At 40.2% G+C, this 24,906-nt stretch overlaps 1 protein-coding gene and 1 long non-coding RNA gene across 3 annotated transcripts in view; one reads left to right on the top strand and one right to left on the bottom strand.

Moving 5' to 3' along the window:
* LOC126291935 (uncharacterized) overlaps window positions 1–15,030 on the top strand; it is a 72,177-nt gene extending 57,147 nt beyond the window's left edge. The window contains exon 2 of the long non-coding RNA XR_007551941.1: window positions 14,312–15,030. This is a non-coding gene — a long non-coding RNA (uncharacterized LOC126291935). The remainder of the gene's footprint in view (window positions 1–14,311) is intronic.
* Window positions 15,031–15,628: 598 nt separating this feature from the next.
* The window catches only part of LOC126291933 (disheveled-associated activator of morphogenesis 1), a 1,026,745-nt gene continuing 1,017,467 nt past the window's right edge, over window positions 15,629–24,906 (bottom strand). For both annotated transcript variants that reach the window (XM_049985659.1, XM_049985658.1), the window contains one exon: window positions 15,629–15,820. The gene's annotated coding sequence lies outside the window, so the exon portion shown is untranslated. The remainder of the gene's footprint in view (window positions 15,821–24,906) is intronic.

Genomic DNA, 24,906 nt, shown 5'->3' with positions numbered 1-24,906 from the left:
TTTTTACATCTGTCTACACCTGATTTCTTTGGGATTGGAATTAATATATTCTTCTGAAAGTCTGATGGTATTTCACCAGCCTCATACATCTTGCTCGCCAGATGGTAGACTTTTGTCAGGACTGGCTCTCCCAAGGCTGTCAGCAGTTCTAATGGAATGTTGTCTACTCCCAGGACCTTGTTTCAACTCGGGTCTTTCAGTGCTCTGTCAAACTCTTCACGCAGTATCGTATCTCCCATTTCATCTTCATCTACATCCTCTTCCATTTCCATAATACTGCCCTCAAGTACAACCCCCTTGTATGGAGCCCTCTATATACTCCTTCCTCCCTTCCCTTCTTTGCCTAAAACTGGGTTTCCATCTGAGCTCTTGATATTCATAGAAGTGGTTCTCTGTTCTCCAAAGGTGTCTTTAATTTTCCTGTAGGCACTATCTACTTTAACCCCTAGTGAGATGAGCCTCTACATCCTTATATTTGTCCTCTTAGTCATACCTGCTTAGCCATTTTGCACTTTCTGTTGATATCCTTTTTGAGACGTTTGTATTCCTTTTTGCCTGGTTCATTTATTGCATTTTTTTCCTTCTTTCATCAGTTAAATTCAATATTTCTATTGTTACTCAAGGATTTCTACTAGCACTTGTCTTTTTATCTACTTGCTCCTCTGCTTCCTTCACTATTTCATCCCTCAAAGCTACCCATTCTTCTTCTACTGTATTTCTTTCCTCCATTCCTGTCAATTGTTCCCTTATGCTCTCCCTGAAACTCTGTACAACCTCCAGTTTAGTCAGTTTATACAGGTCCCATCTTCTTAAATTCCCTCATTTTTGCAGTTTCTTCAGTTTTAATCTACAGTTAATAACCAATAGATTGTGGTCAGTCCACATCTGCCCCTGGAAATGTCTTACAATTTAAAACCTGGTTCCTAAATCTCTGTCTTACCATTATATAATCTATCTGAAACCTGTCAGTATCTCCAGGGTTCTTCCATGTATACAACTGTCTTTCAAGATTGTTGAACCAAGTGTTAACTATGATTGAGATAAGCTCTGTGCAAAATTCTACCAGGTGGCTTCCTCTTTCATTTCTTCCCCCCAATCCTTATTCACCTACTACATTTCCTTATCTTCTTTTTCCTACTATCTAATTCCAGTCACCCATGACTATTAAATTTTCGTCTCCCTTCATATCTGAATGATTTCTTTTATATCCTCATACATTTCTTCAATTTCTTCGTCATCTGCAAAGCTAGTTGGCATATAAACTTGTACTACTGCAGTAGGCGTGGGCTTCATGTCTGCTTGGCCACAATAATGTGTTCACTATGCTGCTTGTAGTAGCTTACCCGCACTCCTTGTTTTTTATTTATTATTAAACCCTGCATTACCCCTATTTGATTTTGTATCTATAAACCTGTATTCACCTGACCAAACCTCTTGTGCCTCCTGCCACTGAACTTCACTAATTCCTGCTATACCTAACTTTAACCTATCCATTTCCCTTTTTAAATTTTCTAACCTACCTGCCTAATTAAGGGATCTGACATTCCACGCTCCGATCCGTAGAACACCAATTTCATTTCTCCTGATAACGACGTCTTCTTGAGTAGTCCCCACCCAGAGATCTGAATGGGGGACTATTTTACCTCCGGAATATTTTACCCAAGAGGACACAGTCATCATTTAATCATACAGTAAAGCTGCATGCCCTCGGGAAAAATTATGGCTGTAGTTTCCCCTTGCTTTCAGCCGTTCGCAAAACCAGCACAGTAAGGCTGTTTCGGTTAGTGTTACAAGGCCATGTCAGTCAATCATCCAGAGTGTTGCCCTTCAACTACTGAAAAGGCTGCTGCCTGTCTTCAGGAACCACATGTTTGTCTGGCCTCTCAACAGATATCCCTCCGTTGTGGTTGCACCTACAGTACGGCCATCTGTATCGCTGAGGCACGCAAGCCTCCCCACCAGTGGCAAGGTCCATGGTTCGTGGGAGGAGGCAAAATTCTGGTTTAATATATGAAAAATAAAAATGCGGTCTGAAAGAACCCTCAATGGAAGTTGTTTTTGTGAATGACCATAGTAGTGTTAAGGGTTAAGTAGTCGTGTTGGCAGTTAATGTGGTGTGTTGTTATTTGTGTGAACATTACTGTTATGTCTACACACAAATGCACCTTTTGTTCCAACATAAAATAAAAATAACCTTTCCTTGAAGAAAAAAAGCTTAGTTAAGAAGTGTAGTATAAAGTTTGCAATGTTACATACTATTTGATTGCACAGAGTGGGAACTTTTGGTAATGTACAGGCTGCAGCACAATAAATGAAACAAATGAAAGTTGGTTTTTTGCCTAAAGTAATTGAGTAAGTTAATAAATAAAAATTTTAAACTGTTGTGAAGTGTATTTCACACATTGTTAGATATTCTGCTTATTTGCTTTTCATATAAACATGTGTTAAAAAATGTAAAACATTTCTAGTATCAACAGGTTTTGTTACATAGGTATCACTAAATCAAAGCTCAGATATTGAAGACCACAGAGCTTTCACATTAATTACAGTAATGCAACGTTGACTTGATACTGCCCCATAATTTCTATAAGAAATTTAAGTAGAGTTGGGTTTTACAAACTGAGGCCCACACAAGTTACGATATTTAAGGAACTGCTGATTAGTTTATCAGAGGTTTTCAGGGTTCTCGGTATTTTCATGGGGAGAGTATGGTAGGGTTAAGTAGAAGCAGACAACATTCTCCAGATATTAAAATTTCAAACATTGTATTGTATATAGCTGTCCTGGCAGTTTACATCCAAATATTTTGAACAATAATGAAGATGATACCAGACAGGAACCCGGTCATCAAGTAAATTTGTATACTTCCAAACTTGTATTGTCAAATGTCTTTCTTAAGACTTATTTAAACTAGCAAGTTGTTTAACAATATTAAATTTTTTTTTGTTTGTAAGCGAGGTTATTTCAAAACGTATAAGGTTAAAATGGGTACAGAGCAGAAAATGCCGCCCCCCTTAAGGTGCCATGTCTAATGGGCCTATCTGTAAATCCACCACTGGTCTGTACTTGATAGATGAGGACACATTCACCTCCACAAATCCATTATGTTTTGGGGAAAATATTGAAGTTAAGTTTAGCGAAGTGGAATAACTTGGTGAGATGTGGTTAGGTTCCCTGTTGTTCAAAACTACTTCTGTTGTCCAATCTGCAGCCCTTCATGGTTGTGATCATCTTGGCGATGTTGTGATGTCCATTACACATCACCAGTTTTTGAATATGGTGCAGAGACTCATTTTTCATAGGGACTTCTTCCTTCAAATGGATGGGGAAATCTGGGCCAAGCACAGACACTAGCACATGTATTCTGGCTTTTGAGAGGGGTAAAGGTTACATGTTACTGGTGTGAGTGACGCCATATGTCCCACCACTTGTGCAGGTGCTTTTGCTGCCTGCATTTCAGGCACGTATTTCTGATGTACAGTGGAACCTCTATTTCAGGGCTTCCCAACCTTTCCCGCTGGGGACTCCTTCAGTCGAAAATCCATGGCGGACCCTTAGTCAGTGAAGAGCACAGTAACTTTAAATTTCAGAGCAAAACCCATGCAATGCCCCCCCCCCCCCCCCCCCCCCGCCCTCAAAGTATCAGTAGTCTTTGGTTTAGAGATGAATGAAAACAACTTGAAATTAACGATACAATTATGAGATTTTCTGCAATGGTATGAGCTTTGCCTGTTTTTTCCACTCGATAACTAACCAAGAAAGAAGCTTTTAATGAATTTTCATTAATTGTTTTTGCAAGAGTTTTCATGCAATGCTGAGAAGCAGCTAGTTCAGCACTCTTCCTTTTAAATAGATCAATGTCTTTAGCCTGGAAACCCGGGTGAGTACCTTCAAAATGACAGTGCAATTTAACTGGGAGCATTTAACTGTTCGGAAGAACAGGCGCACAAATTACACACTGAGCTCTAACCTCCTTTGTCTCCATATAGCCCATTTCTAAATAGTTTTCGTTGTACTTACGCTTGTTCATTATCCCACACCAAAAATGGTTCAAATGGCTCTGAGCACTATGGACTTGAATTCTAAGGTCATCAGTCCCTTAGAACTTAGAATTACTTAAACCTACCTAACCTAAGGACATCACACACCTCCATGCCCGAAGCAGGATTCGAACCTGTGACCGTAGCAGTCGCAGATACAAGATATGTCTCCTGATCATTTACCTTACATTGAAGCTCATCAGAAATATGTCTACTTGATTCTGTGTCAGTGACTTCTACTGAGGTATCTTGTACAGAATGACCTCTTCAATGTGAACCAGCATGTATTCTGAAAAAATCAACTGTGGGGAACCCAACTTGCAATTTTCTCACTTGACATGCTGAAGGCTTTGCATCAAGTCAATCAGGTAGATGCAGTATTTCTTGTTCTCTTAGATGGAAACTCATTGCCAGATGGAGAAGTAACTTTGGGTGTAATCCAGAGACGAGTTTTATGATCCTTGTTGTTGATGTTGTATATCAATGACGTTGCAGACAATATTAATAATAAAATCATGCTTTTTGCAAGAGTTATCTATAATGAAATACTATCCGAAAGAAGCTGCATAAATATTTAGTCAGATCTTGATAAGATTTCAAAGTGGTGCAAAGATTGGCAACTTGCTCTCAATGTCCAGGAATGTAAAATTGTGCACTTCAAAAAAGGAAAAAATATAGTATTCTATGACTGTAGTATCGGTGAGTCACTGTTGGAATCAACCACCTCATACAAATACCTGGGTGTAACAATTTGTAGGAATAGGAAATGGAATGATTACATGGGCTCATTCATGGCGAAATCAGGTGATAGATGTGGTTTTATTGGTAGAATACTGGGGAAGTGCAATAAGTCTACAAAGGACATTGCTTACAAATCACGCGTGCAGGCCATCATAGGTTATTGGTCAAGTACCAAATAGGACCGCACAGGATATTGAATGTATACAGAGAAGGCCAGCATGAATGGTCACAATTTGTTTAATCTGTGGGAGAGTGTCACGTAGATACTAAAGGAAATTTATTATTTTTTATTTTTATTTATTTATTGTTCCGTGGGACCAAATTAAGGAGAAGTCTCCATGGTCACGGAACGAGTCAATACATGAAATTATAACACGATATTAAAAACCGATAAAATGAAATATAAAAAAAAAAAAGTATTCGGGATTCAAGTTGTAAGTTTAAATAAAGAAAATCAACACTGTAACACTGGAATTTGCTTAATTTTTTAGCTCTTCCAGGAACTCCTTGACAGAATAGGAGTGAGCCATGACGAAACTCTTCAGTTTAGACTTAAAAGAGTTTGGGCTACTGCTAAGATTTTTGAGTTCTTGTGGTAGCTTATTGAAAATGGATGCAGCAGAATACTGCACTCCTTTCTGCACAAGAATCAAGGAAGTGCATTCGACATGCAGATTTGATTTCTGCCTAGTATTAACTGAGTGAAAGCTGCTAACTCTTGGGACTAGGCTAATATTGCTAACAACAAACGACATTAAAGAAAATATATATTGTGAGGGCAATGTCAGAATTCCCAGACTATTGAATATGGGTTGACAAGAAGTTCTCGAACTTACACCACATATACCCCGAACAGCCCCTTTTTGAGCCAAAAATACCCTTTTTGAATCACAAGAATTACCCCATAAAATAATACCATACAACATAAGCGTATGAAAATATGCGAAGTAGAATAATTTTCGTGTATAAGTGTCACTTATTTCAGATACTGTTCTAGTGGTAAATAAAGCAGCATTTAGTTTCTGAAAAAGATCCTGGACATGGGTTTTCCACAACAGCTTACTATCTATCTGAATGCCTAGGTACTTGAACTGTTCCATCTCGCTTATAATATGCCCATTCTGTCTGATCAAAATATCGGTACTTGTTGAATTGTGAGTTAGAAACTGTAAAAACTGAGTCTTACTGTGATTTAGCATCAAATTATTTTCCACAAGCCACGAACTTATTTCATGAAGTACATTATTTGTTACTGTTTCAATATTACACACAAGATCCTTCACTATCAAGCTGGTGTCATCAGCAAACAGAAATATTTTTGAATCAGCTGTAATACTAGAAGACATATCATTTATACAAATAAGAAACAGCAGTGGTCCCAGCACCGACCCTTGGGGAATGCCCCACTTAACAGTGCCCCATTGGGACTGAACATCACTACCACTCTCAATATTCTGTTCTTAAAGTAAGACGTGAACCAATTGTAAGCTACTCCCCTTACTCCATAATGGTCCAACTTCTGCAGTAATATTTTGTGGTCAACACAGTCAAAAGCCTTCGTTAAATCAAAGAAAACACCTAGTGTTCACAACCTTTTATTTAATCCATCCAAAACCTCACAGAGAAAAGAGAATGTAGCATTTTCAGTCGTTAAACCAATTCTAAAACCAAACTGTACATTTGACAGCAAACTATGTGCATTTAAATGCTCCAGTAACCTTGTGTATACAACCTTCTCGATAACTTTAGCAAACACCGATGGTGTAGAAATAAATCTATAATTGTGAACAGTATCCCTGTCTCCCTTTTTATAAAGTGGCTTCACTACCGAGTACTTTAATTGGTCAGGGAACCGAACACTCGTAAAGGAAAAGTTAGAGATATGGCTAAGTACTGGGCTAACATACATAGGGCAATACTTCAGTATTCTGCTAGATACCCCGCCATATCCATGAGAGTTCTTGGTCTTTAGTGATTTAACTCAATCTCCCTCTTGTCAGTATCATGGAGGAGCATTTCAGGTAACAGTCTTGGAACACTTTTTTCTATGAGCGCTATATGATTCCCTGTAGCGACTAGGTTTCTATTTAGTTCACCTGCTTTATTCAGAAAGTGATTATTAAATACTGTACATATATGCGACTTACCAGTAACACGGACATTCCCACTATGCACTGATTCTATACCATCAACCTGTCTGTGCAGACAGCCACTTGCTTTACGACTGACCATATGGTTTTAATTTTATCCTGAGACTTAGCTGCATACCACATACCTTTTGCCTTCCTAATAACATTTGTAAGCACCTTACAATACTGTTTGTCATGGGCTGCTGCATTTAGATTTTGACTGTTTCTAATATTTTGATATAATTGCCACTTTGTCCTAAAGGATATTCTTATCCCTCTAGTCAGCCACCCAGGCTGCCTGTTTGTGCTAGTACCCAGTTTTGAACGTTCTAACGGAAAGCAACTTTCAGAGAGTATGAGAAAAGTCTTGAGAAAAGCACTATATTTATCGTCTACTGTATCAGCGCTATAAACATCTTGCCACTCTTGTTCATTGATAAGGTTTACAAAGGTCTCTACAGCAACTGAATCAGCTTTACTAAACAGCTGATGACTATATTTAACATGTGAATGGGAAGATTCTTGACAATAGAGGTAAACTATCCCGAGAAAGTCTACCATCAAGCTTTCAAGAGCCACTTTTAAATGGGGATTTTAATAATATCCTACAGTCCGCTATGTATCACCCACATGAGGATCGTGAGAATAAGATTAGGATAATAACTGCACACACTGAGGTAGTCAGACAATTTTTCTTCCCACACTCCGTACATGAATGGAACAAGAAGAAACCATAATCACTGGTACAATGGGACGTACCGTCCGTCATGCACCTACCAGTGGTTTTGCAGAGTATAGATGTAGAGGTAGATGTGGATGTGTTTTTGCCTCTGTTATGTCCTTTCTGCCCCTCCCTTGTGGTTCCCACACCCTCTCTGGCTGAAGAAATGTCCCCCTTCTTTGGCGTCCATTAGTGCCAGAAGCGTGCTACAACAACTGGGCCACAGGACGCACAGTCTTTGCGCCCCAAGTTCACCAGCTCTTTCGGATCCGGATCTTGTGGAAGTCTGCTCTCCCTCTGTGCCCTGCTCTCTTCAACCTATGAAAGAGAAGAAGAAAAAGAAATGTGAGTCCCTCGACATGCCACCCACTCTGTCCCATGCCTGTGAATATGCCATGTCCCCTCCTCACAACCTGAGTCTGACCTCTTATTTATGGATGTCACACCATCCTTATTCGTGACCTGGTGGCTTGATCGGCTCCAGCACGTTCACCTTCCATTTGGATACCCACCACGTGCTATTTGGAAGGAACTGTGGTGGTGGTGGTTAGTGTTTAACGTCCCGTCGACAACAAGGTCATTAGAGACGGAGCGCAAGCTCGGATTAGGGTAGATTTGGAAAGGAAAATGGCCGTGCCCTTTCAAAGGAACCATCCCGGCATTTGCCTGAAGCGATTTAGGGAAATCACGGAAAACCTAAATCAGGATGGCCGGAGACGGGATTGAACCGTCGTCCTCCTGAATGCGAGTCCAGTGTGCTAACCACTGCGCCACCTCACTCGTCGAAGGAATTGAAATGGATACTTCTGTCACCACCACTTTGTTGGAATCAGGATGGCCCTTTGAGGACTTCCAGTCATGTTTGCACTTTGGTCTGTATGGGTATTGGTGTTACATGGATCCCACATCGAACCACATTGGAAACAGTTGCTGCCTGGGTTCACTTGGACTCTGCAGTCACGGTTTGCTATCTCTGTCCCACTCCTTACAGGCACTCCTTCAGCAAGTCTTCCTCCCTTCCTCATCCTTGATGATGATTATGCCCATTACCCTTTGTGGGGCAATGCTTTTTCGTCTATTCAGGCTTTGGTTCCCCTGCTGGCATTGCCGTTTTCCATTTTACAGGCCCCATTTGTCATCGACCAGTTCCATTGCGCAGCACAGTCATTGCCACCACTATCTGTGATTGTCCTTGCAACATCGTACATGGCACCCGTCTTCTGCTGGTCTTATACCTTTGAACGTCGTCTTGCCAAAGCCTGTTACTTAAACAAATAGAGCAAGTGGGTGTCTTGGGAACACTTTGTATTCTCTCTGGGTTCTTGTGTCCCTTCTTCACAGGTATGTGCTCCACTCCAAACTCTCCATGGTTGTCAGCAGCAGTCTCCTATGCCAGTCCTTGCCCTTCCAGGTTTGCTTTTTACAGATCTATCAGTACTCGCTTTCCTTCTCCAGAAACAATGGACTGAAGCTAACCACTTATGTTTTAACCCTTGTCAAGTGAATCCTAGAATGGTCCTTTTACTGTACGGGAGATTCTTCTGGCTCTCTTGTTCCCATGATTCAGTTCATGGCGCCGATTCCATCCGTAACCAGTTACTTCAACATCTCAGTTCTCAACAATGACAATATCTCATCCATGTGTTTAGCCGTATTTGACTCTAAGGCATTTTCCCCTCACAGTGGAGAGACAGTACTGCTCTTCCTGTGCTCAATCCGGCTCTCGAATCTTGGGACCTTTTCATCTCCTTACCAGTGCAGCTTACGGGAGCAATGGTCTTCAAACGAAGGTCTGCTTCAATTAGAAACCACAGTTCAGCAGGCCTTTTCTCAGTGCTGTCATCTTGTCACAGTTTTCTTATATCTTCCTAAGGCCTACAACACAGCTTGGTGCCATCACATCCTCCTTACACTGCACAAGTGGGGTCTTCGGAGTCCCCCTCCCAATTTTTATTCACCAATTCCTGTCTCGCCAGTCATTCAAAAGCGGCTGTGTTGGCACCGTTGTCAGTTCTCCACAGACCCAAGACGATGGCATTCCACACGGATCCCTTTTAAGTGTACTTTTTCTCATCACTCTTAATGGACTTATGCCCTCTGCTGGACCATTGGTCGCCTCTGCTCTATATATGGATGATTTCTGTAGTTGGGCTAGCTCCCACTCAGTGACCTCGGTGGAAAGACAGCTCCAGCGTGCCATCCACTGTGCTTCCACACAAACTCTTGCACGGTTTTCATTCCTCTCCCCTTAAGTGGAGGGTGCTGCATTTCTGTCACTGTACTATGGTGCCTTCCACTAGCCATGTTGTTAGTCTTCCAGTGGATGCTGGGATCCTTCCCCCTTTCATTTGGCACGCCCTGCTCCTGATTTCCTGTGCCATCACTATCCGCTCTCCCACTGCTCACCCCTTCTATTATATTCTTTTCACACCTTTACGCCATTGCTCACCCGCTGCCCACCTTAGAGTGGGTTTAGCGGTTGTGATTCTTCTCGCTTCTCTCTGCCACGACTTCCATCTCCCCCCTCTCTGTACTCGTAACCATGTTCTCTCCCAACTAATCCCACCAGTTAGTTCCTCCGCCCCATATCCGGGTGGATCTCTTCTGGGGTCCGAAAGCTTCAGTCGCTTCAGTGGTGTTTCATTGACTGTTCCAAATGCTCTTACAAGAGTTTCAGGATACCATTGCATTTTACACTGATGACTCTAAATCTGCTGATCATGTGGGGTATGCCTTCACATCTTCTTTGGCATCTCTTGCCTGCTACTTGTGGGGTATTTACTGGGGAATTGGTGGCCATCTATAGGTTCCTTTGCTTCATTAAATGGTCCTCTCCTACCTGAGTTTTGTTATGTATCAACTCAATGTGTGGCCTTCAGGCTATCACTTAAGAGTTTCTCTGCTACCCCTTGTTCTCTGGCATCCATTAATTTCTCGTTGATCTTGGCAATGCTGCTTGTTCAGTTGTTTTCCTGTGGGTTCCTGGCCACGTTGATATCCCTGGTAATAAACTTACTGACTGTCTGGCTGGGGTGGACGCCTACTGTCTGTTCTATCCCCATCCGGGTAATGATGTGGGCTGGGAAAATGCCCAGAGGGAAGGACAGTAATACATGGGCATGTGCCCAAAGCAGTTTTAAGTGGCCAAAATGTGCGCACTTATAAAAAAAGGTACTTTTTAAATACATAATTTACCAGCTAAAAACTAAAATGCAGTTAATGCATTCTTCTTCTTTTTTTACTAGCATTCCAGCTTACAGTACACAAACTTCTTAGGTCATCGCTTTATAATGTAACACGTTTATAATCCATGTCAAATTACTGAATGTTATTGAAAAATGATTGTTGATAACAAAATTATTACTGAATGTATTAAACAGCTGGCACTTGTTCCTTGATGATAAATATATTCTTAAATGTTGAACTGTTTTCAGTGGATGTTACTGTCAGATGTAGCGACATTTGAGACTGACAGTAGTTTTCTTTCCTGCTTCTTTCTTTATCTACTTTTGTACGACTGTGAAGATAAAATGAGAACAGTAACCTTAAAAGGATTTAATAACAAAGAATCAATGGCCAAGATGCTGGAATTGTTAAGATTCCGATACTAGTCTATTCCTAGAGAATCCACAATTCTTGGAATTGTGGAATCTGAATTGGTACGCGACTCATCCATAAGTAAAATCATTATGGATGAACTTTTTTTAATCTAATTTCTTCTAAAGAAATATTAGTGCTTTTGCTATTATTGTAAATAGGTAGTGATGAAATTTTGAGTGAGCGGTTGGTAATTTATGGAAATTAATGCAATTTTGTGGGTTATTTAGTTAACTGGAATTGGCAACTTTGATGTGGCTGTCTGACAGTCATTAAAATCTATGTGATTCAATAAGAAGCAACATAATCTCGTCTTTGTGTTATTTACAGTGTTACAGACAAGAGGTTGTTGAACATATGCTGGGTGTTCAAGCATTAAGATTCTTTTTGGGCCTTTTTGAATTTAAAAGAGAAAAGAGAAAGGAAACTCGTTAATATTGTTTTATAGAATTAAAAAAAATGGAAAATCATATCAAAAAGTATTTAAAGTGGCCTCTGAATTTGAAAAAAGTGCTTGTGTTAGGTACAGTGATCGAGGACAACTTCTAAAATTTTTTGCAGTAGGAGTGAAAATACTACCTACAGGCCAGCTATTTAATATAAACGCAAAAATTTCTTTTAAACTCATTGCTTTTTCTTTTTTTTTTATGTACTACCCCAAGCACTGACGTGATTAAAGTTGTTAAAAGTTATTTTCACAGTCAAATTTATTTCTCCTAAGAACTCTCAAGCAACTTTTTCAACTTGGTTACCCATACACTAAAGAAACAGTGTTGCAAAACAGCTTTTCCAATACAAAATATCAACTTAAACTTTTTTATAAGTGCTGCTTATTAGTTAATCTTTGAAATGCCTGGGCATTTATGAATTTTGGGCATCTGCCCCAACTTATGAATTCCCAGACCTTTTACACCACTGCCTCCAGGTGCGGATTTGCATCTTTACATCACATCCCTTTTTGCTTAATCATGGGACGACACTTCGGAGGCTACCCCATCTAATAAACTTCATCCAATCAAAGAGGCTCCCACCACATGGCATTCTTGCCTCTGCCACTGGGATTCTACAATCCTCTGCTGGTTTCCATATTGGCCATACTACATTGACCCATGGCTTTTTTACTCTGCACCTCCACCCTCCTCCCCACCTCTTGTAATTGCTATGCTCCCCTCACAGTGACCCACATTTTGCTAGGCTGCTCCCACCTTTTGGCCCTTTGCACTAAATATGCCCTCCCACCTTCTTTGTCTCTGGTGTTAGCAAATGACCCTCCCATGGTTATCTCTCTCCTTGTTTTTCTTCGTGAAAGTGGTTTGTCCTCCAACATTTAAGTCTTCGAATATTCCTCTGGAAAATGTATCAAGGTAGGCATTGGTTATGGAGGCTTTGATTTTGTTCCCACACCAGCCAGATTCTTCCCCCCCCCCCCCCCCCCCCTCCACCATTTTGTCTATTCTGTTGTATCCCCTTTTCTTGTGTCCTCTTCCCCTCGTTTTTTCCCTGTTGTATCGTGATGATGGTTTGGTGTGACGGGTTGGTGGCGGTACTGGTGCCCCACTGCTCATAGCGTTTCTGGGGTACTCCTGCTCCCCCCCCCCCCCCCTGTTCTTTCCTCTTTCTGCTGGCCTGTCATCCATTTACCCTGGTTGCTTGTCCCTTATATCTTCACCTTGGCTGGTCTGTGCCGTTTGTGTTGTTCATCCCTTGATTTCCGTTCCCTTAGTTAATGGGACCAATGACCCTGCTGTTTGGTACTCCCCCCCCCCCCTCCTCTACCCTCCCCCCCCCCCACCAACCATTGATTTTCAGGCAGTTTCCTTTGGAATGATCTTCTTTAGAAGTTCTGGATCCGTGTCAAGAGTGTTTTTTTGCATTGGCGTGCTACGGAGTTCATGGCGGTCATCATCTTCAACAATTTCTTGACCCTCTTTGAAACATTTATACCACCCATCAAGTGTTGCCTTACTTGTACCAAATTCGCCAAAATGTCATGCAGCACTTTATTCCACTTTTGAAGCAAAATTGAATGCAAATTCTTCAATCCATCCTTTTTGAACGTAAAAACTCGCTGTGCACTTGGAAGCTTTTTCAACTGTCAACAATAAACTAAGAATTCAAAACAGCTGAAAATGCAAACATACACCATGAACATGTGTACAACAAAATAAAAAATGAAAATTGGTTGCTTTTGATCATACTTATTATGTATACTTCAGGGCAGATGTTAGGCAATGTGTGGATTTCAAACAAGTTTCGCTAAGTCCATGTTGTATTCTTTTACCTGACAGTATTAACATGAACCCATACCTTAGCATAATTTACAATGAACATGCCAAGTATACTAAAGAAAAATTCCATTGTAAGATGGTAGGAAAGTGAATATTTTAAATAAAATTTAAGACTGCAGAAGACAGAGCTGTGTAGCATTGTGATTTATGTAAGTTTAATTTTGTTTACAACACTAATTTTCATTGTAGCATTGTGATTTATGTAAGTTTAATTTTGTTTACAACACTAATTTTCACCATTAAACAAGCTCCCCTTTTTGTGAAAAAATGCGTTACATAAAGCCTTAGACACCCACCTGTAAGTCTACATATGCAGTAGTCAGGATACTCATGTCGACAGCTGGGTCAGGATTTTCCCATTTACTAAAATGGGAGTATCATTTTCCAGTGATTTCATAATAAAGGTTGTATACATTTTCTGCAGTTAGTTACATTGTTAATATATTGTTGTTTATTTTTGTTTCATTTATGATTTGTTGAATGCCTGAAGATTCAATAATTCAGTTTTGTATATGTAACGATAAAAACTGTTTGTTTTGAATAAATGTAAGTAATGATGCATGCACTAGCACTGTGATTGGTTCGCAAAGAAGGAAAAGTTATACATAAATAAATTTATTAAACCTCAAACTACAATATTAAACTGTGAACAACACAAACACACATCATTAGACATGTGAATGAGTAGGTCAAAATGTTTTCATCAAAAGTGATTGCTCTGTATCAGACATACAGCTGATTAAAAGAAAGAGTTTGCCGGACTGTCTCTGGGATAATTTTTATCATACGTTACAGAAGCACCTTGCCGATAGACTACTACGCCTTGCCAGGACTGCTCTAGGGCTGACTGGCTCTGGAATACCAAATGTCACAGGCTGCTTCAACCCTGGCCCCTACTGGCATTCCTCAGCGAGAGCAACAGCAATGCCACCGTCATGGGGTGTTGGTGTTGGTGGTGGTGGTGATTAAAATATATATTTGTGTTTTTTGTTTTTGCGGAAATGTAAATAGTTGGAAAAACTGAGGATTTACTACAGATAGGTATAATTTATGCTCAAGTAAGCTGTAGTTTATAATTCATTTGTGTAAACAATATATACAGACATATTTCTTCTACAAAACAATTACACTATTATACAGAGAGTGTGAAGATACTAACAACATTCTGTGCACTTGTTTCTCTAAACACTCCTTTTAGCAACTCAGCGGTTTTCCCTATGTCAGCTGTTTCTGCTTTATTTTTTTTATTTTCTGTAGTTCTCATTATGGTAAAAATAATGAAGCTGCTGAGACACCAAAATTACATATTTATAGAAACAATAAATTAATCTGATTTGCTAACAAGTGTATAAATTTACCTTGACTGACAACAGGCTGGAATTCCAATACAATTCTTTCAAGAGTGGCTTAAAACTAAAGGCAGTCTTAAAGTTTGAGAAATATATATTCATACAAAATATACGGAAATTTCATCACAAGTATGTACCAAAACGATTAAAAATACTGATTTCTACCAACAGTCTCTTGTAAATTTTGAATGTTTCCCTGTTTCTGCTGTGAAATCCCACAAGATGAGTGAAGTTGGTTGGTAAAGACGGGTCAGTCTGCGCTGGAGAGACCCGAGTGGCAGTGTGACAATGCAAGGCATTCATCCAGGTCACAGCAGTGGCCCGAACTAAACAAAATGCAGTGAAACTTTCTCCTGGTCCCCAAAATCAATATTGTATAAAATGTACAGTACCAAAGTGTAAAAGATTCCAAAGCTTCGTGACATTGTGATAAAATATTACAACTGACCACAAGCCTGAAATATAACACTCTTCGCACACTCTACCTAAAAAGCATCATTTCTTTATTGCAAAAAACTGCAACAACATTTTGTTTGCATCTAGACATTCAGGGAGACTAGGATTACAGTTTCCATAATTATAATATAAGGACAACTAGCTACGTCGAATAAGTCACATCTTTGGTTATCCATCGAGGAAGTAAGTCATTAGCTGAACATTTGGTAACATTTTCATGTGATTCAGCTCCAGAATTTAAAAATTATAGAATGATTCTTCAAAATGATAGGCCAGATTTACATTATAATGCAAAGCATTCAGTCTCAGTTGAATTCTTGTCAGAATCAAAAATGATGTGTTTAAAAATTCAGACTTTACACAGTGTAAGATGAAGCAATCCATTTTCCACCACAGTATTCTGGACAGGAAAACCATTGCCATGGCACGTGCTGGATTATGTTGATCCCTGTTTCCTTTCCTGAGACCGTATGCTCTTCACAGGGCAGCCGTGTAGGTCCTATAAAAGAACATTAAAACATCAATATTATTTTTAGTACTTGGAAAAATTTTCAGTATGTACAAAAAGAATTAGCTAATTGGTCAAATAGATTTTAGTGTTGCTTTGAATTGTTGAAAGTGTTAAACATATAAAATTTTAAGGATAATAAATGATAATGAAATGATAACCAGACAAAATTACTCACATTCTATCAGCAACTATATAATAATATTATCATACAAGATCTAGAGCAGTATTTAAATAACACTGCACCAACATTTTTTCACATGCATTTCACGAATGTACTAAAAATAAAAGTGGAAATTTGGGAATTTGTGGTAAGTTTGGCAAGGCACCCTAGACCAAGTGGCTACCCAGTGCGGCAATAAGTGCTGAGAGAGTTTAGTAACATGCGTTTTTTTACCTCCTCTTGCCATGCTGTTAGTTTTCTGTTTTTGTGGTTGGAAAATATAAATATTGTAACTTTTAGATGTTAATATCAGGAAATAGCACTTTTGTGTTTCCTCTTAATAGATAATATACCTCCTTCATTATCCAGGAACTTGTACTGTTTGCTTTACATTAAATGAAAACATAGTACAAAGATAATGCAACAGTGCTGCTTCCAACAGAGTTTGTACAACGTAAAAGGTTTTTTGTTGTTGTGGGTTACATAAAATCTTTCCTTCTAGGTACTATGAATAACAACAATGACAATTTATCAGTTCTACTTCAGATTCTATTTTATACTATTTTGTTGCAAAATGTGCAAAGTATTAACCATGCTTATGGATTTATTAGAAATAATACTAATTAGGTCAGATTTGTGCTCATAGAGGAGACATTGGGTACCAGAAGAGCACATCTAAAAGTAGATTATTGAATAGGATTAAATTGTTGGGCAAAGTCCTTCATCATATGTAAAAAACCACACATATGGTCATTGTCACTTGTGGCATTGAGGCGTGACTGGGGTGCATAATGGGAGGTACAGTCCGCGCCAGGTATCTGAGAGCTTAGTGACCGTTACTCTGAAACAGCCGGATAGCCATTGCGCATGCGCACAAGTGTGCAGCTCAGCCCAAATACATTCGGCTGCCCTCAGTGTGCCACGTGTGTACAGTACAAGTTCCACCTTTGTGTTCTTTTTCGGTATTTGTATTACTAGTACGCAGTGACTTCATACTGAATATGACGTCTATTAGTACTTCAAAACTAAAAGGCAGAAAACTGAATAGTCGGTCATGGGAGATTATGTTTAATGTTTATGGAGGCAGAGTCCTCTCACAGGATGAACATTCTGGTGGGGTAAGCTCAGCTGAGAGCTGAAGTGGCCACAGGCGTTTTGCATAGCAGTATCCAGAAAATTAAAAGGGAAGGAAGGTTTTGGAATATCACGGGAAAAGGAAATTTGAAACTCCAGATAAAAAAAAATAAACGCAAAAGAATTACAGATGTTGACAGTTTCGATTAGGTTGTTGTTAAGAGAATTGTTTACAACTTTTATCTGGCTGAAAAAGTGTGCCTACAGTGGAAAGAATTTAACAGAAGTTGAAAGAAGGAGTAGACTTCCAAGGTAGCAACACCAGTGTAAGGCAGCTACTAACGAAATTCGGTTTCCGCTGGAAGAAAACAAAATAGAGTAGGCTGATACTGTTAGAGAGAAGCAATATTAGTGAAAAAATATCATATTTGAAGCAAATAAAAAAAAGGAAGAAAACAGACATTGTTTACGTTGATAAAACTTTTATTTTATCTTCACATGTAACTGGGAAATCATGGATTGATAACACTGCTCACGGTCTTCTCAAACCGGTATCAAAGGAACAACGCCTAATAATAACTCGGCGACAAAAATGGCTTTATTCCTAATGCGCTTGTTATGTGGAAGTCAAATCAAGCAACGGGAGATTACCACAATCAAATGAACCTACAAAATTTTGAGAAGTGGTTCACAGAAAAGCTGATTCCCAATTTAAATCCAACTCTATAATATTTCTCGACAATATGCCATATCACATTGCAAAATAAATAAAGCTACAACATCTTACTCAACTAAAGTCTATATCAGAAAGTGGATAACAAAGGAATGTATTCCATCCATAAAATCCTTGAAACTGCTGGTCACGTTGCTTTACGCCTTCCTCCTTACCATCCAGAGTTAAATCCAATAGAAAATATTTGGTTGACTGTAAAAGGTCGGGCAGCTTTTAGGAACGTTATTTGCAATGTAACATCTGTGAAAAATCTGTGTGAGGAGAAATTTAAATCCATGAGTAAAGAAGACTGGATTCTATTGTTCGAACACGTTAAAAAAATTGAGTGGGACTACATCCATTTAAATAGATAAAATAATAATAGATTTTGGTGGTGCAGACAATGATAGCGGAACTGGTTACTGTGATTTTAGCTCTGAAGATGATGGAGAACTGGAAGGAGTAGCTGTGCTGTCTGTTGATGACTGAATGTAAATGCTCACATTCTAAGCTGATCAGATTTCAAAGAGAAAAAACCAGGACACATTCATTTATATTTTATACTTAACTTCATTACTGCCGTTACGTCGTACGCTCATTTTTCTTGCCAGGTACCTTGATATTTTGAAGCTGATAACAGACCCATGATGATGCTACAATTGAAGAACTCAAAAAAAGTGTCTTCAATATGTGAATTGGGATGGGAAATGTAAATATTACTAATCTGTAATAAGACACAAAGTAAATATTTTATCCTAAGATTTACCTTAGTAGTATTTATGAGAAGAATGGATTGATTTTAGCAGTTCCTCATTAGAAAGAAGGTATTTTATTATTAATGCGGTAAGTATGGTAAGTACTGTGAAATACATTTCTCTAACGTCCAACTACTAGGGAATTTGATTCTCATAATTTTTAATTAAATAAGAAATGTTACTGCACGCATATTGTTTCTCGATTAAAACTGGGACAATTACATGTCCAGAATGATGTGAAGGCTGAGACGTCTGGTCAGCCTAGCATAGCCAATGTTCTCAGGTTGGCATGCATACCCTTGTTCCGAGCTCCACATCAGTCCCTGCTGTGACATCACCCATGCTTTCAGATATCTGGTGCAGAGTGTACATAAGAGGCAATGGGCAGCAGCAGGGGGGGGGGGGGGGGGAGATAGCAGGATAGGTATGCAGGAAGATGCTATGATGCTGCCCGTGGGAGTGTGCAGGGACATGGCGCGACAGGATGGTAGGCTTCCATATTCATCAGGAAGCTGTGCTGGTTGAGGCAGGTGGGTGGGGAGGGGAAGGGGTAAGGAGGGGTGCTGGGGGGAATAGGTGGTCTGTGTCATGCTGGTGTGGGAGCAAGGAAGATGATAGAGGGAGGATTACGGGAACTTGGTTGTGACCCAAGTCGTGCCCACCTTTTTACATAGTATGTTCAACAACTAGGTGGTCAGCTGTCTCTTGACCACAGTTTGGTGTTGGCCTTTCATGTGGACAGACAGAGTGTTAATGGACACAACTACATGGAATGCTGCACAGTGCTTCAGCCAAGATAGTCGACCACATGGTTGCGGTGACAATTGTTCCTGCCTGTGACTGGAAAGGAAATACCTCTGACAAGATTGGAGTAGATGGTACTGGGAGGCTGTGTGAGACAAATCTTTCACCTGGGTCTTTCACAGGGATATGAGCCATAAGACAAGGTGTTGGGAGCAGGGGGCGGGGGGCACATAAGTTGGGTGGACAGTGGCATAACAGTGAATTAGGGATGGGGAGAATATTTCTCATTTAAGAGCACAAAAAATGGCAGTTGAAACTCTGACAGAGAACATGATTCACTGTCTCCCCCGGATGATAGTGAGTCAAGTGGGTGGCAGTGGCGAGGTAAATTTCTGTCTGTCTGAAAATCTCTGTGATTTCTTGCCATATTTGGACAGGCATTTCCACCCCCTTCAACATCTGAGCCACCTGTGAAAGCAGCCATTAGTCTACTGATGCGGCTCAAACCACTGTGCCACTGTGCTGCAGCCTGCTTGGGGATGACCTAACAAGCTCTCCGTCTGCACAAATGTTCACTTCAATATTGCGCAAAGACACCTGAACCATAGAGTTGCCAAACATGCTGCACAAAGCAGAGTGCTTGACGTCAGTCCTGCTTAACAGCCCATGCCATCTGGATTCTTCCTACCAACATTAGCTTTCCTGAATTGCACAGGTGGGAACTTCACCTACATGATGTCCTTTTCCCATAATCGTCCTATGCTCAATCTTCGCTACTCTCTATTCTTCACCTGCCTCTCTCCTGTCCCCTGCTTGCACTCCAGCCTCATACTCACTTCCCATCCACATGGTGCACCTGCATAATCCTTCCCTCCTCCAGACCATCCTAACATAACTGCAACATTCTGTTACCACCACATCTCTACACTTCCCATAGCAAGCACCAAAGCATCCCCTTTTGTACACTCACAGCCATTCCCAGCTAAGATCACTGTGCACAGCAGTTCGACCTTTAGAGGTCCCCAGCGTAGGATTGACTTTCTGAAACCATCTATAAGTGATTTAGATTAAGATTGCAGGTATCACACTCTGGTGAACCCTCATTTGCGATCAATCAATGAAAAAAATATTTCAGAATTTTTGCATGACTGTCTTTAGCTTTAAAAAAGGGCTGTAGCATAATGGGTATGCTAAGGTTGTGGCTTTGAATGTCGTTCGGTGCTTAACCTTTTTTTTTCTTATCATAATGATTTTCTTCATTATTTTTATTCAGTTAATTGGTTTACACAGTTTTTTTATTTGTATTCCTTTGTCATACCATTTTAATCAACGTTTTAATTCCCATTGAAGGCATCTCATGATTAATTTGCAAGTGCATGGCACGCATGGACCCTTCCCGGGCTGCTTGTCGTTCAGCGTGCCCCTCTCTCCCTCGTGCTCGCTCCTTCCCCACTGCCCCCTTCTTCCCAAAGCCCCCTCTCTCCTCATCCTTGCTCCTTCCCCGAGCTCCTCTCTCCTCATCCTTGCTCCTTCCCCATTGCTCCATCCTTCCCCAAGCACCTCCCTCAGCATCATTTTCCCCCACTGCTTCTCCTTCCCCCCCTCTCGGTGTTCTTATTTATGTTGACCTGGCTATCCACCTGGTTCCCTATATTCCTTGTAGTTTTGTTCCTCTTGCCTGTTCTCTATCACCCTTTTTGCTCTTTGGGTGTGACCTCCACTTCTAAATTCTCTGCCTCTAATGTGAGTCATTTGGGGAAGAACTCCCTCCCTAGTGTCTACGGTGTGAATCCCCCGCCCCCCCTTCCTACACCTCTTTCTTCTCTGCCATAGGCCTCCTCTGCCCCACTACGTCAGCAGCATGTGTAGCAAATCTGCATGGTGGGGCCGTGCACCCATCTGGCTGAGCCACCTGAGAACACAGGAATGACACCATTGATACCTGAGCTGTTGCCTCACCATGTATGCCGAGGTGTGGTTGCTTGTCATCTTGCAGCACCAGGCAACGGCCTGAGTGCCAGATGGCTCATTGGCACCCACGGGAGAGTCCCTGATCAGAGTGGGTTGTATCGGGGTGCATGCTTGATGCATGAAGCGCATCAAGCTGTGACGGTCTGGCTGTTCTCAAATGGCCGTCTCTTTGAGGAGTACCAAATCACTTAATGTTGCTTCACATGACCCTGCAGCCTTCCCTTCCCAGGCTGCACCCTGGGAGGAGAGCCACACTTGCTGCTATTGGATGAAATACTTTTAATTGCTACCTGGCTTGAACTAGGACAGATAGGGACACATTCACCACCACAAAGCCATGGATTTTTGTCCACCTGTGCTTGTAAATTGTCACGATCACCACTCTCCACACTCGGCATATTGCCCAGCTTACAAGAAAGAAAAGATGATCCAAGAGTGTACGTCCCTGGATTGTCTGTCTTACAAGGACAAGGCTTCCCCGGCATCTTCAACCCCTTCTTCTCACTTCAAATCAGACCCAATTTTTATGGATGTTACCCTATCCTCACTGGTGATGGCCACACACCTCCTCTTAGCTTCTTTATGTCTAACCTGGACTCTCGTGACAGGATAATCCAGTGGAATTGCAACGAATATTACCATCACCTACCAGAAATACAACACCTAGTTTCCTCTTATTCTGCATTCTGTCTTGCACTTCAAAAAACACACTTCTGTGATGACCACTCTCCATTGTTTCGTGGTTCTTGTTCATTCTGTCAGAGATAGCCAGCGCCGAGATAGCATCTGCAGGGGTCTGCACTTTGGTTCACACTGATGTCATTATTTCTGGATCCCCCTTCATACTAAACTGGAAGGAATAGTGGTACGAGTACAATCGACACCAGCAATGACTATTTGCAATGTATACCTCCCTCCAGGCAGGACACTTCCTCATGTTGTACTGCTTACCTTAATACAGCAACTTCTGCCCCTGTATCTCCTCCTCAGGGACATCAATGTGCACGACACCCTTGGGGGAGAAGTGCCACTTCAGTGGGCTGGGGGTCTTCTAATTGGTCAACTTATTACAGACATTGATTTGTCTCTCCTTGATGACTGTTGTCCTACAGCTTCACTGCTGCTAATGGTACTTTCCTGCCGTCAGTCTCATGATCTCCTCCACTGCTGTAGTGGCTTCACTACAGTGGTTACCCCATCATGATCTCTATGACAGTGACCACTTTCCGGCAACTGTTGTTCTTGTGCTGCCGCGAGGCAGACAGGCCCCCGCCTTGGGCATTCTGTAGGGCCAATTGACCTTTATGTAGGTCTGCTGTGCACTTTGACTCTTCTCTTTCAGATTGCATTGATGCAGTTGTGCAAGACATCTAACACTAGTCTTCATGTCGCTGGCATTGCTATCCCCTTTACCACAGGCTCCCCTCGTTGTCGACGCACCGTGCTGGATCAAGAATATAGTGTCTTTGTTTTTAGCTTTCTCACTTTATAATGTGACCCCTCTGACTGGATCCACCCACTTTTATCAGACACTTCTATCTTATGCAATTAATTTTTTACTGTTTAGTTCCACAACTCCCCTCAATCAATCAATAATCGTTTTAACTTCATAAATTGCTCTTTTTTTTTTCACTCTTTTTCGACTTGGAATCTTTGTGCATGTTGTAACATTACAGGACATATTGGGACATATTGAAGTATTCGATACTGTAGACTTTTAGGGGATGTCGATACAGATATGCAAAATGTAAAGGGAAACTTTGGTGATGTTTAAATATTGTACTGTGTCAATATTAGGACATTTTGCACAGAAAGAACAAAAATAGAATTAATGTAAATATATATTAGTGTTAGTAACCTATTTTCATTCAATTTTGTAATTATATTTCATTTTGTAAAAGAAAGACTCACTGTTTGCTGTAGCTCTGATTAATTGTATAAATTATCAGTTTTGAGCTAAATTATTTCGTATAATATGGACAAGATACTTTTAAAAACTCACCAGCTAAGGAGAAAATCTGTAAATGAACGTTTAATGCACACTTCTGGAACTTTCTATTTAGAAATTCTATATTATGATCGCAAAAATACAAAAACTTGTGAAAACTGTTTCATAACCTAATTTCGAAAGACAATTTGTATCAAGAAATATTGCTAAAAAGATTTATTTACGTTATGAAACACGATTTAAATCATTTTACATATAAATAGTTGTTCTACATCACTCAAGAAATATCCAGAATCAAATGTCAAGATATTTCTGGAAACATCGGTACAAATCTGGTGAAGGTTATCCAGAAGCTGGTAGAAAAATGTTATAAAATCTATTTGGAAATTATGCTTGTAAGAATTTATATGTACTGATCCTTTTACTTACTTTAATCTGTACTAAAATTCTGTAATGTCTAATTTAGTTTTAAGTTGTGAATTGCTATCGTATTGTAAACAAAACATTGTCAAAGACTCTCATTGTTTGGAAAGATATTAATACACCTAGGAGTTGTCAGTGGCCAGTTCGGATATGCAGTGCGGTTAGCTCTGAGAGTCAGTTGTTGAGTCTGTGAAGTCTGTCAGTTCTGTTTGTAAATAAACGTCTGTAATGAAGAATTACTTGCTGTCGTCAATATGAACTCAAGACCTTTTGCACGAACGTTTTAATTTGGTGTTGAGGAGCTGAAATGTTATAATTTGGTTGAGGAAGCTGGGATGTTATAATTTGGTGGAGGAAGCAGAGGATCTGACGACCACCCAGTGATTCTTCAAAATAAAATATGTCTCTTCTGGGATCACAAGAAGAAAATTCGTCTGTTTTGGGACCACAAGAAGAGGATATACGACGGACCAGTCATTCTTCAGAAGTAAATACGTCGATTCTGGGGTCACAAGAAGAGGAGTGAATCAACCGAGCGAAACCATCCTGGAATTGAAGAAATTTCGCAAAACACGGACACCAACGACCGCCGACGGACACTAAGATAAGTACCTGCTTCCTAAAATAATGGAAAAAGATGCAGATTTCAGTATTGACAGCAGTGTAGCGAGTACACCTATTAGGGAAAGTGCTTCTGACAGTGTAGGAATGTTGGAAATGTTAAAACAAATGTTTTCAGAGTTAAACTCGAAGATGGACGATTCTCGTGCCGAATTACGTTAACAAATTGAACAGACACAACAACAGATGGACAGGTCGATTTCGGAGGCTGTGTGTGATTTAAAATCAGAAATAAATTCAAATACAGAACAGATTGCTCACACTAATCAGGTTCTCAAAGAATGGCGAATTACTTTTGAGTCAAACCAAAAAGAACTTAGTTGTCGTGTGGACACGGTTGCGAGCAAAACTTCTGTCCTTGAAACTGATTTAAGTAACGAAATTTCAAATAATCAGTCAAAACTTAAAAAAGTTGTTGATTTTGTAAATGAGGAACATTCTCAATTGAGAAATGAATTTGACCAGACAAGACGATTTTTTGAAAGCGAAATTGAATCTTTCAAATCTGATTCTGACAAAAAGGTCACAGAAATTTGTAGTAGCGTAGGTAATGTCAAAAAAACTGTAGACAGAAAATTTGTAGAAATACAAGAAACTATGTTGCAAAAAAGTTTTAGTAATAGTTGTAATGGGGTATGGGGAAATTTTCCCATTAAAACTTATCCC

This window comes from Schistocerca gregaria, chromosome 9 (genome assembly GCF_023897955.1).
Source record: "Schistocerca gregaria isolate iqSchGreg1 chromosome 9, iqSchGreg1.2, whole genome shotgun sequence".
NCBI classification, from domain to species: domain Eukaryota; kingdom Metazoa; phylum Arthropoda; class Insecta; order Orthoptera; family Acrididae; genus Schistocerca; species Schistocerca gregaria.
Note: the sequence above shows the minus strand (reverse complement) of the source record. Positions and strands in the feature narration are given on the sequence as shown.